Here is a 15,622-nt window from a genome sequence, read left to right on the forward strand (position 1 = left end):
AAAATTCTGTAGTCCTCCATCTTTTTCCTTTAATTCTCCTTTTTTTTAAATAAAAGTTTTTAAATGGAGTTACTGGGGACTGAACTGAGGGCCTCATGCGTGCTGAGCACATACTCTCTCAACTGAGGTATACTCTCCCCCATAATTGTTTTAAACTTTACTTTCTTAGTATTCAGAGGTTAGAGGCCTCTAATTCTTTTTTTGGAGACTTGTCCATAAACCGGTAAATCTAAAATTAATGGACAAAATTTGGTTTATTAAAAAAATCATTAGAACTTTTATCAATCCATTCAAAAGGAAATGCTTATTGAGTTAAAATGTTTCTCCTTTATGGTGATTTCTAATTTTTGGTCTAGCTTAACTTATTAAAAGTAATCCTCATCATCATAATGACCAAGCTTGCTGTGAGTGGACACCTACCAAAGGCTAAACTGTTTTTCTCATGTTTTACTTCAAAGCAGGTGTTTGACGGTAGGTATCAATGTCTCCTTTTTGCAGCTGAGGGATTGAGAGGTGGGCAGCTTGTCCCAAATCAAACGCAGCTGGCGGTGCCTAGCTCGGTGCTGGAACCCAGGCTGCACAGGATGCATTCTCAATTTCTCCTCTGATCAGCCTCCCGTTGAGTGGTTTCCCGAACTCCTGTGAGTCCATAAATGACCGATTTTGGCGATCTCAGCCTGATGAGGCCTTCAAAGGAGAGACACCAGTGAGAATGTGAGACAGAGCGGCATAAATTAAAATTGTACATTTTCACAAATGTTGCATTCTCAGGTAATGACTTAAATAGTTTATGTTTTCTTTATATTAGTGCTATGTAAGCACTAAAAACAAAACATTAAAAATGATTATAGTGCAAAATAGGAGTGGGCTTTGAAAGTCCAATCATTGCTAATGATGTTGCTTGTTTTTCTCTAGTGGTGCTTATTGACAGAATAATTTACAATGACTGAATTTGTTTTATGTATGTAGTCTTAGTATGGAGGAAAAGTTTGTCAGTGCATATTGAAAGTAAAATCTTTACTCTTTTCTTTCCTGATGATAAATATGTACGTTGTTTCCATGGCTTAAGTATATTTCCTCATTTGTGAAATTTGAGTGATGCCGTTTACCATGTCTGACTGTGAGAGGTAGACGCCTTGTATACAAAGCATCCAAGAGCTGCTTAGTAAAAATGTGCTGTCACAATGACAGATAGTTTAGAAGGATCAACTGTGAATACTAAAGAGGGTGGCTTGTTTCTGATGCATATTCAATATGGATATATATGAATATGGCTTAAAGTAACAAGGATTCAGGGTTTTGTGTGTGTGTGTGCGTGCAGTATGAAGTTTTAATGAAATCTGTATCATTCTATTGAGACAGGGACTAGTTAAATTGACTTAAGCAGACGACCTTGAAGATTATTTACACAGAATGTGTATTGTTACAACTCAGTGTTCATGCTGCCGTGTAACTATACACTCAGACATTTAAATTCGTAGGACTCTGACCAGAAGCATTAAGTTTAGAAAAATCCACATTGATCATTTTCAGGGAATAAGCTTCTCTCTTTTGTGATTAAAGAAAATTTTGATTTATTTTTCTGCACTCTTAATAGGTTTTAAAATATCAAAACATTGATTTGACATGTCAGCTTTTTTAATAGAAAAAAGCTCATGCTGTTTTAATATGTAAATAAATGTTTTTGTATTTCAATACACTTCTATGATTTCCTGGCTCTTTGAGAAGTATTTTGCAAGATACTTAGATTACCTCCTGTTGGAAAAATACAGACATGACTTTTATGAATATAGGCCTAGTACAGTTCTGTTGGTTTTTGCTACAGTGCAAGACATGAGGACTAGGAGAGCAGTATGTGCTACATAAGCTTTTAGTTATCTGATTCTTGTTTCTGATCCACAGGCAATTTTTGTGTTGCACCTTTCCAGGCAACCAGGAAGGCCTTTTAAGCCATAGGTGGCGCTGTTACACCTTCTTACAGTCTTAACTTTCCTGTTTGTAAAGGAAGTCTTAAACAACGTTTTTTTTTTTTTTTGATTCCTTTGCTTAGTGCTTCAGGGTAGCACAATGTCCATTATGTCTGACTACCTGGAACTATTATTCTGCTTATGTCTTAGTTTTATTCTATCATCTCGCTGTGAACATTTCAGACTTCCTGTGCAAACAGTTGCAACATCGGACTTTTCTTGCAGTGTTAGAAACCAGTGAGCCGGGATTTTATAAAAGAGCTAGAAGCGGCCTCTGGAGCACCTTAAAGCTGAAAAGTGTACTGAGTTCCCTAAGTATTATCCCCACCGCTGTGTGTCAATGGGTGGTAGGAGATTTGGTACATATACAAAGGGGTGTGGTGTTTTGACTTGGGTTTGCGTGCACGCGCTGCCACTGAGCTACGTGATCCTGAGTCAGTTCTTTCTGAGTTTTTCCCTCGTCTGTGAGATGGGGACACTCATTTCTGCTTTGTAGAATTGTGAGAATTAGAAATTATGTAAAGTGTTTAGCACAGTGTGTATGACAAGAGGGCTCATAATCTTAACTGCTGTTTGGTGTGAAGCCATCATTTGATAGTCTTTGGCAATTACTGAGAAACAGGAAAATAAGAAAAGCTGGTTTTATGATGAAAGATATTTGAGGAGGTTCCATAGTTCCTATACACATAATTTAGCATCAGCAGAGTCAGGACAGTTACACAGTCGCCCTGAACCAATGTTAAGCCACAGAATTTTTGTTACTTCATATAAGTTGGGGCTTAAGGGGACCCAATACTTATACACATGTTGTGTCCAGCAGCCAACTGAGAGATGACAAAGAAGAACAGGCAGGCGATAAATGTCTCCTTTATTACTGATGAAGCCACGTTCTCCATGAAATTCAGGGCTGTGGGAGAGTGAGTGTCATGACACTATGTCCCAGAATTAGAGACTTACGCAGTCCCAGGTAACTCTGGTCCACAGCGAGCATTCCCTTGAGAGATTCTGACCCATAATGCACAGGACTGTCTTGCCATGGAACTGAGCATCCCGGCTGCTTCCTAAGGGTGGCCAACACTGGAGGGGAAGGAAAGCTTTCATATGCCCTGCTTGTCTCCCCGGACTCACACCTCAATCTGTTAGTGTGAGGAGGGCTAGCCGTGGGCCAGTGGTCAGGGGTGTGAAGGGAGAAGCAGTCTCCCATGGACCAGAGGAGTGGGGAGGAGGGAATCCCCCCTCAGATTAAACAGGTGGTGGCTTGAAACAGAAGGGTGCTCCTCAAGAGTTTATAAGAGGGGAAATAAGGATTTCCTTTGGGACTCAGAATAGTCATGAAACACAGAAGATGATTAGATGGGAGACTTGTAAATCACTTTCTTATTAAATTGAAATTTGTTGGGCACCAAAAATGTGCTACATTCTTTTCTGAGAGTTTTACAGAAATGAATCCTCCAATTTTCACAACAAGTGAGTAAGAAAGATTTGATTGTTATCCCAGGTTTACAGTGTGGAAATTGAGGCACACAGAGGGTAAGTAATTTGGCCAAGGTAACAGAGCTAGTAAGTGGCAGAGCTGATTAAATCCTGGCTATCTGGTTTCCAGGCTCCCAGGGATGGGCTTTGGGTGTTTACAGGTATCTGCATCCCTGGATCTCTGTACCTCTGCATCAGTTAGACCAGAAAGGACAGGGAAAGTGGAGTTATACAGGTACTCACAGTCGTGTTTCAGCCACTGTCCATGGAGTGTGCCCCGTGATTGGCATTAATTGTTTTCCAGGCAGTAGATCTGTTCTTATAACAGAAATTTAGTCCATTGAGTTAATCTAGAAACCCTTCCTGCTCTGCTTCTGTCCACGCTTGCCATGTGACTGCCTGCCCGAGATTGGGCCGTGGAGGAGAATCTGTACTCATGGTTGAACTCTGATATTTCAATCTGGTTTGTAGTTTCACATCTCCTGTTACATTAATAAATTGAATTTCTGGTTTTCTTGCATCAGTGTGTCATAAGTTTGCTTAATGTGAAACCAGTCCATGGGAGCCGAGGGGTGCTGACGGTATAATTTCTGAGCATGTGGCATTTCTACCCGTGCAGAAATGGCTGGAGGATGTCCAACTTCCTCACTGATTTCTCCCAGCAGCAGGGTCCTCTCCCACCCCCGGATGTGAGGATGGGATCTCTCTGAGTAGGCCATTCAGAGGCCGAGTCCACCAATCAGATGAAGTACCTGGAAGTGGGTTTAATAGAAGAAAAGGGCTTCCAGGTAGTCCGATGGGCTGTTTGAGTCCGTTTGGTGAAAAGATGTCCACTGTCTGTGGTTGAGCTGCTTCTTTGCTGTTTAAAAGTCTGTATTACATGAAGGGATTTTAAAAAGCAGAAAGGTGTGATTTCAGGTGGTACATCCGCACCGGTGAGTAGTGCCGGATGACCGCCTGTGTGAGGAATAGACAGAGTCTTACAAACTTCATAAAACAGCTTTTAAAGCTCTTCCATCTGAGTGCACTTCGTATGGGGTCCAGTTCATGACTGGTCGCGCTGAGAGGGCACGTAACTGATGATGGCAGAAAGGACACGGAGGCATCAAAAAGGTCCCAGACATGTTCTGTGTTTAGAGGATGGGGCACAGAGTAACATATTTGAGCTGGTTTTTCATTGAACACTTTTGAGTATTTTCTAGGACTCCCCAATCCCCCATGGTTCCATGCAGCTGGGTGTCCCCTCAGTGCAGCTCTGTCAGCGCTTGCCCTGGGCTGACGCGGTGTCACGGGGAGCAGGACGGTCAGTGTCCCCGGCTCCTCCGAGCTCCGTCTCCTCATCCGCAGAGCCGGGTTTCTCATCCGTGTCTACTTAGTAGGATTGCTGAGAATCACACGTGATGGTTGTCAGGTGTGATTTGTGGTTGTCTCTGTGATTGGCGTATAGTCAATATTTGATAGAAACTCTTGTTTTTTATTATAATTGTGGCTCCTAGATTGCAGTGGTTTTTAGTCTGCATTTATGTTTTTATATAAATTTATTCTTATTTTTAAGTAAGCACTTGTATTTATTTATTTTCATGAAGGTACAGGGGATTGAAGCCAGGAACATGTGCGTGCACAACAGGTGCTCTACAATGGAGTAATACCCACCCTCCTTGTCTGCACTTAAAAATAAATATTTCAATACACAAAATATTTCTTAAACACCATCATGGGTCCTATTTTCTGCATAGACAATTGAATACATATGCCATCTCAATAAGAATAAATGTCATAGGGACATACCTTTCTAAATCTGTTTACATGTTTTAAAACGATCATAGCTAGTGAAAAACACGAGTCTTGGATCCACTACTTCTTAGGGTCTGCTTTGCCATCATGGGGAATTACATTCTACAGAGAAGGCTAATTGGATCTCATTGATATTTGGATGATTTTGCAATGTTCAAGGCTTTCAAAAGCTGACCGTTTTGTATTTTAAACTAACTACAAAGTTATCTTCTAGAAGTTGTAAGTCCTTAGCTTGTGAAGTGCCCAGTAATTCAGTTTGTATATGTCTGTGTCTCTGTGAACGTGTATGTGTGTGATTTCAGGAATGTAGCAATAAGTTCCATATAGCCTTCTGAAATGTTTCTCCTCCAGTTCAAGGTGTAGGTATATATTTACACAAATAAATTGATACTCTTTTGTGATTTGGCATATTGGTGGGAATAAGAGGTTCTCATAATTGTTTCAGAAGGGTTGGGGAGCATGAGCTTAGAAAATGGGAGGAGATAGAGGCAGGGAGGTTCTTTAAACTTTGTGCAAGATGAGAAACAGTAGCTTTTCTTTTTTCTTCTAAAGCAAACTGGCACTGAATTGTAACATACTAATACTCAGAATTGCTTTTCTGATCAGAGACAAGTGCCTCAGATTTTTCAAGGCAACATGAATGATGAAATGTGTTTTAGCAGTTATCTTTAAAAGTATTTTTATTTTTCAAGTATAAGTCTATAGACTGTTCTTTTTTTCCAGCTGTACAAGAATTTCTCATTGATCCAGGTACGTGATCAATGTGTTTAGTTTCTTTGGGTTATTTATTTTTTTTAAGTGCTTGATTCATTCTGGTGTGAATGAATGTTTAAAATTTCTGGATTTTGATCTTTAAAACTTGCTGATTTATCAGAACTGCAAAAAACCTGATGTTTGTTCCTTGTTTGGTGGGGCAACCTATTGATTTATGTTGTCTGTTATAGAGGGAAATTCTTCCTCTAGCCTGTAGATAATTAAGTGAATGGTTTGCAGTGTGCCTTAAAAATTATTTGAATGCATTGAGCATGTTTGTCCAGTGAATTTTGGATTGAGTCATAATAATGACTTTGCTTTGATTCTGTGGCTTTTGTCCTCTCCACAAGAATTTGAATTCTCTGTTGCATTATGTATTCGTGTTCTTAACAGGGGAAGGAATTTTGCATTTTTTACAGAGGTGGGTTTTCCTATCCCCTCTGAATTCCTTCTGTAATTGATACAGCGAAAATCTGTTATTGCAGTGCTTAATTATTTCATAAAAAATTTTTTGGCTTAATCAGAAACAATGACAAAGAATGATAATAAAAAATACGAAAACCTTCCTTCCTTTGAAGAATAGAAATGAGGTGGTCAGGCTCACGCATGCTTTGTACCTGACACACTTACTCTCATGTCATTGTGTATCATGAGCCGGAGATGGAGTTGCTTCAGGTTTATAGATTTTTGTTTTAACATTTGTGTTGAATTCATTCTCTAGGCATGATGATTCCTGTTGCCTTTGTGGAAAGTGTAGATGAAGGGAAACAAATGCTTTGTTTTGTTTTCAGGAGGCCTGAGATGCTGATGAGAAAAGAGTAGAGGGTGGGCTGAGGAAAATAGTGATAGACCCTCACCTCCAGGCTGAAATTGATGAACAAAGAAATCAATTAAGTGTATTGGTATTTGACTAATAGAAGTCAGACAGCCCAGACTGTCTAGTTATACCCAAAGGAAAGTACTGAATTCACCTGCAGAATTAGGTGCTTTACCATGTAGAAGCAGCTTAGAGCAATCAGAAAAATCAGTCTTATGATGAGATATAAAAAGAATATAATATCTTTTATTTCTGAAACTTTTCTACATTAAGTTGTGTAGAGCTAAAATTAAGTTTCAAGCACCAGGAGTTAAGAGTTTAGGTGGTTCTGTGGGATCGTTATTCAGGGATGTGTCTAGACCCTGCTGGAGTGGCCGAAGCTGGCAGGAAAAGATCCAGAGCCAGGATTTGTCATCCTAGGATGTCCTCCATAATGGTTCCATGTGGGAGCCCATGATTGAGTTAACAAGTTGTAACACATCGCAGCCGCCTGTCAACTTTAAGAAAAAAAATGTGCTTATTAACTGCTTTAAAGCAAACACCTGTGCATCCTCACTCCTGTCTCCTTGCCATAAAAAGCAGAGACAATGCCTTGCTTGCATATTTGAGGTTATAGATAGCACACTGCTTATTGCAGAGCAATGACCCAGGCCCTCAGCTATAAACGCCAGGCCTGCGTGGTGTTAGATAGTCTATTATCCCCAAAACAGGGACCAGGCTGGTCTGGTGGTCTGCTTTGTAATGAACATGTCTAAAAAATGTATCTTGTTCCCCTCAGCCCATGACTTCCCTAAAGGTAAACTAAGCCTTAGTACTCATGGTGGAGTCTACAATCTCTGTCTCATCCCTTCTTTCCCCAAGTTCCTGCCTACTATCTCACAACTGTTATTGACTTTTTACTTTGATTATACACAATAAATATGGGAGCATTTGAGAGACTCGTGGATTTGGCTCCCTAATCCCTCTCGCTTTCTTTCCTTTTTCCGCAGTCTTGAGAAATTCATTCCGTGTCGGTAAGACTTCCGCCAGCCAGAACCCACAGTTCCAGGTGAGAAGGATGCAGGCTTTATCCCTCCTACCCGAGGGAGAGAGAGGAGATAATTGAGATATGCTCCCCTGTGGTCCCTTCCTGCCCCAGGGCCACTCCAGTTCACCTGCAGCCTTCTGGCCTCTGCTCACAGGGCCTCTGTCCCAGGATTGACCGCAGCCTTTTATTCCCTTGTCAACATTCCCTGTGCCTTTCAGAGGTTGCTCTCTTCTCTGCAATTCAACCCTGGCAGATGTGATGGTGGTCAGCGTGCTGATGGGCAGTTACTTGGGGACTCCCAGGAGCCATGCTGATTCTCCTGAGTCATTCGGGGTTACAGAACTGTCAAGCACTGCAGGAAGCCCATTCACGTGAGTTCAACACAGCATTACATCACTTTCATTTTATTTTTGAATTTTCAGTGGAGAAATTATTTGTAGCACACTGTTCCAGATTTTAGGCCGCCTGCTTTCCTCACCACCATTTCCTTGTTGGCTCTGGTGCTTGTTTTAAGAACCAGGTTTCTTCTCTGGTCATTTGTAGCAGCTGGGCTTGCCGAATCCTTGATTTGCATTTGAAGCAGAATGCTTCTTCGTGATGTCAAACTGATTTTCCTTGTCATGTCTGAATATTTCTTGTACACTCAGCAACAGTTTCAAGTGAAATGCTCTTGTCCAATTTCAGTTAACTAATATTTGCTGACCTCCTGCTTTCATGCTGAGGGCAGTTTCTTCTTCCTGTAATAAATGTTAGCAATTTGCATTTACTATGGAAGGTACTAATCCGAGGTGCTTTTGTTCTTAACAGTTTTAATACAAATCACCCATTAAAATGTACAGCGGATTTTACTCTATGCCCAGAAATGTGCATCCCAGTCAATCTTAGAATATTTTCTTCCCCCCAACAGGAAACCCAGTACGCATAAGCAGACATTATCAACTTCCCCATCCTCCCCAAGCACCAGGGAGCCACTCTTCTGTCTCTGTGGATTTGCCTGTGCTGAACATTTCATGCAAATCGAGTCACTTCATGTAAGTGGAACCGTCTATTTTGACTGACTTCTTTCACACTGAGTAATGTTTTCAATGTTTGTCCACGTTGTGGCCTGGGTCAGTACTCTATGCTTTGCTATTGCTGAATAATATTTCACTGTATGGCTGGGCCCCTTTGTTTACCCATTCATCACGTGATAGACATTTGGGTTGTTTCTGTTTTTTGGCTCTGAAAATTAATGGCGAAAAGTAATGGTGAATATTCCTGTAGGAGTTTTTATGTTAACATTTGTTTTCAGTTCTCTTACTTGTGTGCCCAGGAAGCAGAATTGCTGGATCATTCAGAAGCCAAATGTTCAACTCTCTGAGGACGTGCCAGGATGTTTTCCAAAGTGGTCACGCTGTGTTACATCCTCACCAGCAATGGCTGCGGGCTCCGCTTCCTCTGTGTCCTCATTAGTGCTTGTTAATCTTTTTTTGATTTTAACCTATTGTAGTGAATGTGAAGCGGTTTCTCCTAGTTGTTTTGACTTGATTTCCTTTAGAGCTAATGTTATTGAACACCGTTTCATTGTGCTTATTGGCCATTTGTATATTTTCTTGAAAAATATCTTTTCAGATTCTTTTTTCATTTTTTAATTGAGTTGCCTTTTTATTGTTGAGCTGTGGAATTTTTTTTTTGATACACAAATTCCTTATCAGATAAATGATTTGAAAAAATTTTCTCCTGAGTGTTGTTTTTTCACTTTCTGGATGCTGTTTTTTGAAGCAAAGTTTTAAAGTTTAATGAACTCCAATTTATCTCTGTTTTCATTTTTCCTTGTGCTTTTGGGGTAATATTTAATATCTGATGTATTTTATTAAAACTTGTATATATAAAATAACTTAATTCTTAGGACCGTTCTAGGAGATGGGTGCGGTTGTTGTCCCCAGTCTATGCATCGGAGACTGAGATGCAGAGAATTTGACTGACATATTAGTGTCAAAGCTACCTAGTGCTGTGGGAATTCAGACCCTCATGTTTTTCCCTAGCATCTGAGCTCAACACCACCATGCTCCAATCTTTCCAGGAAACGTTAATGAAAAAATCTTTACTTTTTTGATTTCTTGTTAGATTTTTTTCTTATTGGGGACCTCAAATTCTCATTTTCTTTTCGGATATCAGTGTCGATTTATTTTAGGTCTCATGTAGGGAGAAGCATTGCTATCAGTTAACTTCTTTATTACTCACTCTCCAGTGATGATTGTTGCTAGTTGATCTAATCAAGTCATGCTTAAGTCTTTCCTGCTCATGACACTAACAGCAGAGTCATGACTTATAGAATGCTCAAAGAAGAAAGTACTTGATTGATTTTATTTTGCCAACCAATCAAACCAATCAAATAAAACCCTGGTGTTGACACAGACTATAAGCCCTCCAAAATAGGGTCACTGTCTTCATTGTGTTTCATTTGTTGGGTCACAGTGTCTGGATAGTGCCTTGCTGTCCAGCAGTTTTGTGAGGATACGGTGCTCGTGAATCATTGTAAGGACAGAATTTTGACAACAGACTGTGTTGTTCATTTCACGACGGAAAAGGTAATATAGAATTACTGTTCAGATCTGTTTTAAAATTAAGCTTTGAATTTTGAGAATAGTTCAAGAAGCCATACAAAGCTCTTTTTCACTAATTTTAGATCTATCTTAGACACATTATGTTTACATAGCAGAGTAACTTATCAAGTAGATTTGACAAAGGAGTGTTATATTGATTATTTGTTTTAGTTGAAATATTCTACCAGGGATAAAGTCATAAGTGCCCATAAATGAACAAATATATTTGTATTTAAATGCAACATGGGAGCAGACTACCTATGTTTCTATATAATATATATGACTGTGTGTTTTAATCTTTCTGTCAGTGTTTTAATAGTTTTTCAGCAATTTTGTAACTTTAGAATTCTTCTAAAAAAATCACCCCCAATTCTAGTGCAGTTTGTACTGTGTATCCTGTCTTATGCATGGGATTCCACTGTCCCCTCAGTGAGGAATTTCCTCTCCTATTGTGTTAGGAGCAGAGTTAAAGGAACTGTGATTTCTAGGCCTTTGCTCTCCATGTGTTTGCAGTTGGCTCTCAGTCACGATTTTCCCTTTCCAGAGTTTTCATTGTTAAATTAGAATTTCTGAAAATAACTATTAGTATGTTGCATTGGTCTCCCTAGAAACTTGACGTCTTTGTGCTTTTCAGTTTTCAATTTATGAAAAATGCAAATGCACTCTTGTTTTTAAGTTGTCCTTTTTCAATAGATATTTATCTCTTAATTGATAGAATAATTTTTTCCCAATGAATGAATCGGTGTGCATGTTTTAAAGGATAACTTACTTTTTATTTTTCTTATTGTAACAGTAATATTCATTGTAGAGAATTTAGTAAATAAGGATTAACACAGTAATAACTTCACAATGGCCTCTAATCTCACCTGGAGATACAGTTGTAAGGTTTGAAATTGAGAATTATAAGTCCTCTCAAATTTTTCTTTTTCAAGGACGTATAGGTTACTGAGATCCTCGAATTCCCATATGAATTGTAGCAGCAGATAGTCAGTTTCTGCAGAGGAGCCCGCTGGGATTGTGATCGAGACCACGTTGAATATACGGATCGCTCTGGGGAGCACTGCCATTCCCAGAGCACTTTCTTTTGATAGGGGAATGTGTGTGGAGTGTCTGTCCTGGTATTTAGGTCTTCTTTAACTTTTTTTTTCAACAATGCTTTGAGTTTACAGAGTATTATTTTACTTTAATTATCTTTGCCTTTATATTGAGGACAAGTGTGCAGGGTACTGGGATCAGAAGTGTATTTGAACCCCGCAACTTGCTGCCACCATGGACGCTGCGCTCTTGCTTCACCCGCTGTACAATCTTGCACAGAATACGACCTCAGTAACTCTCTCTTGAATGAATGATTATATGATTGTTGGATGATGCTTGAGAGTCCTTGTGATGATTTTTTTCCCCAGCCTTTCCCCAGTTCTTAACTATGCCCTTTCTCTTCCTAAACTCCAGCCTGGGTTTCAGCCTGCCTGTGGCATTGATTTTCCTTGTCTGTGGACTCTTCCTTTCACTGGTTCCCGATAATGTTACATGTGGGCTGTGGAAACTTGCTAGATGTCAAGAAAGAGCTAATCCATTGTAGGCCAGTAGTTTTAGAGTTTGTTATTGTTTTATTGATTGAAATTAAATGAGGCTGCCCCCTGAGCCCTCCCATGAGCACTTTTGACCTTCCTACAGCTGATACTGCTCTAGTTGCTGCATGTGCCCTTTCCCCAGCCTTGATTTTGTAATTGAATAAGTCACCATCACTGGAGCCCTCTCTTTAAAAGATAAAGAGAACATTTGCTCCTTTTCCCTGTTTGGGGACTTCAATGAGATGAGATCCCAGATAAAGAATGGAGCCCCACCTCTTTCTGACCCCCGCTGTTTCCGTTCCTTTCTTCAGGGGAAAAGAGTACAATTCAACAGTATAAAAAGATTGATTGTGAGCTAATGAGATAGACAAGACAACCGATCATTTATTAAATAACCTTTCATGATAGAAACAAATGTATTATACACACAAACAGCACACAAAGCACTGTAGTACCATGGTTACAATCGTGGGTCCGAGTTCGTGTCCTGCTCTGGAGAGACCAGTCCTGTGAGATGGAGAACTGGTAAGTCGGCTTAGCCTCTCCAGAACTGGTTTTCTGTCCTGCAGAGACGGGGCTCGCTAGGCGTCCCCCCCGTAGAGGTGCTGTGGGGTGTAAATGACGCGCGTGGGCAGCCTGAGCACAGCTGCTCATTCCTCGTAAGTGCAGGGTAGCATAGCTTTTGCGGTGATGGCTTTATGACCGCCCCATGTAGACTGTCAGTGCTCTGAAGGGATGCCTTGTGGTTTGGAGATGGGATTCTCACTTCTGTAAATACCCAAGTATAGTGTTATTGGGTCCTGCTGATTTCAGTCTATTTTTTAGAAAGTACATATTGTAGATATATTTTTCAAGCATGAGTGCTTTTTTTCTTTTACTATTTAAAGTTCTACCCTCTCATCTCTTGGTGTTACTTTTCATGGAATCCAGGAAACAGTCCTAAGCTACCTGCCTCTTCACACTTTTCCGTGGTGGTTTCCTTCCCTGATTAGAAGAGGGTTTTGCATAGGAAATTTTATTTGTTCCCCTTTTCTTGGAGTCTCTCTCTCTGTCTGCCCATCTCTCACTTCTCAATCTGTCCATTTCTCAACCCACTGCTTCTTCTGACATGTTCCAAAACGCATTTCAGGTAGCTTACAGAAGAACAGATACCAAATAAACAGGTGAGAAAATGGGGCCCAGTTCAGACAGTGAGGCTAGGAGGCGAGCCTGTTTGAGGATTGCAGGCGTGAGACACATGTCTCTGCCATGTGACTTATAAGATCGACAGCAGCAGTGTGCTTCAAGCTCCCAGCAGACACAGGGAAGCAGGATTTGAGGGAGATGCTTACTGGCTGTGAAATAAATAAGTGACTTAGGAGAAGCCCAGCCTTTCCAGCTACTAAGGCTTAGGAGAATATTTTGAGTGTCTTCCAAAATCAGAGTATGGCATCTTTTCTTTTTCAGAGTTCTATGTATAGTTGGTTACATTCTATACCTGGAAATTTCTCCAAAACTGCTTCCCACGTGAGTCCCATGGCTCGGGGATTGGGTGGTTCTGCTCATTGATGGGGGTTGGCCAGAAACAGAAAATGAGAGCCTCAAAGGGGCCTGGGATTTGTCAGTTATGTTTTGTCAGTGCTGTAGGGTTCAAGAAATGCTTTCACCGTTTCTCTCCATCTGAGGCGGCAGCGTAATCTCTTACCAGCATCAGGAGCTCAGGGCCACGGGATGGTGGGGGCTGACTGCACTGCCGTCAAGACAGCTGAGCTAGTCACTGCAGGTGTGGTTCTTTTACATACTGCATTTCATGTTCTTTACTAGAATGTTTCAACAGGGAGTTAATTAACTGAGTTAATTAACATTTAATAAATATGATCTTTGTTGAAAAGACAGTTATAGGCAGAATATAAGCTGTGAAGTCTTTAAAAACGGTTTCATTACTGAAATTTCATTTGGGGAGATACACGGTTTATCTTATATATGGCTCTCTTTTAAAGTAACAAAGAAACAAGACAGAAAAGGCAGAGGATGATTTCTGTTCTTCCTCTCGGCTTGCAGGTGCCCTCACCCCCAGTAGCATCAATCAAGACACCAGCACTGACACTGGCCGTGCTCAGAACTGCCTCAGCCCTGAAGACACTGCTGACAAATAGAAGGGGGCCACGCCCTGTTACAGCAGGTGCTCTCACTTTGTGGGTCCTTATGTAACTTCGTGGTGTTAATCAGGATCGCCCGTCCTACATTGTGTGATGCTGCTGCTTTGTCTCCTAGTTACTTGTTTCTCTAAGTATTCTTGTATTATTCTCCAATGCATAGTACTACACACCTAAAAATGCTTTTTTTCAGATGAAAAAGAATGTGCATTTAAAATAATAACTCTGAAAAAGGGGGCAAAAAAGGCTATCCTTGTCCCGCTATTCAAAGATAATAATTAACACGTTAACGTATATTTTCATCAGTGTGGATCACCTCTGTCATAAAAAACCAGAGAGCACTCTGTGACTGTTTACTGTGTGGACACCTCCATTTTCCATTCGGCTTTTTATATGTTTTTCTACAGTATTCTATCTCCTCTGGCATGATTTTTGATGACCAGTATAGCATTCTGTCTTGTGGAGGCATTGTCCATTTTACTTCGGACTTAAATAAACTTTTAAATTCCAAGTATACTTAACTGAAATACTGAAAAGAGAACTGTGGTGGTAGAGGAAGGCCCTACCTCCCTTCCCCTTATTTCCGAAGAGTAAAAACTGTTGAAAATTTGATATATATGTTTCATGACCTTTATGCCTATGACATACATATATACACACATATGAGAATTCCATGTATACGTGTGTGTATATATGCTTTATTTAAAAATGAGACCATACTATATGTTTTTCTGCAGCTCGCTTTAATCACTCAGGTGTATATCATAGACGTCCTCCCACTCCAGACTCACCTGGTCCTTTCAGATAGAGTGGAGGGGTCTCCTGATTTGCGGGTGTGGTCTCTTTCCCACGCACACCTTTGGTGAGAGAATGCTGTGGACAAGGCCCTGGACCACGGCGAAACGCCGGCTCCCTCATTGCTCGCAGCTCGTCGTGATTTAACGCATCATTGTCTTGATGGTGGACAGTTAAGTTTTCTCCATTTTCCACTGTCAGAAAGGATATTTGACTGGCATCCTTCTTGTACAGACATTCCTGTGATCTTTTATGAGTATTCCTTTAGTTAAGGCTTCTGGAAATTTAGTCCCTGGATGTGACATTTACATTCATCACAGACTCCATTCAAGTAACTCTAGAAATTCCTTCCATAGGGGAATGAAAAGATGCACAATTACTTATGTAACCAATTCTCTATTGCTGGATATGATTTCACTTCAGTTTTTCTTCCCACCATTGTAAACAGTGCTGTGTAAATGCCCTGATGGGTACATCTTTTTGGACTAAATTTGTTTTTTCCTAGAGGAAAAGATTCGTAGAAGTGGTGTTGAGTCAGTGTGTACGTACGTTTTTCAGAGTTTACATATCCATTGACATGTCGTCCTCTGAAAGTGTCGCTCATGGTTTCTTCTCCCACAGATGGACACTAGATAGAATATCTTTTAAAAATATTTGCCAATATGATGAGCAAAAGTGCTTTTTCATTGTTTTAGTTTGCATTTG

General features: G+C 40.3%; 1 protein-coding gene across 1 annotated transcript in view; it reads left to right on the plus strand.

Annotated features, from left to right (window-relative positions):
- The window catches only part of LOC140698887 (uncharacterized), a 116,427-nt gene that overhangs the window by 15,260 nt on the left and 85,545 nt on the right, over window positions 1-15,622 (plus strand). Inside the window, exons 2-7 of the mRNA XM_072970746.1 lie at window positions 7,794-7,852; window positions 8,050-8,202; window positions 8,739-8,862; window positions 13,434-13,493; window positions 13,592-13,749; window positions 14,028-14,148. The gene's annotated coding sequence lies outside the window, so the exon portion shown is untranslated. The remainder of the gene's footprint in view (window positions 1-7,793; window positions 7,853-8,049; window positions 8,203-8,738; window positions 8,863-13,433; window positions 13,494-13,591; window positions 13,750-14,027; window positions 14,149-15,622) is intronic.

Source organism: Vicugna pacos, chromosome 10 (genome assembly GCF_048564905.1).
Source record: "Vicugna pacos chromosome 10, VicPac4, whole genome shotgun sequence".
NCBI lineage: Eukaryota > Metazoa > Chordata > Mammalia > Artiodactyla > Camelidae > Vicugna > Vicugna pacos.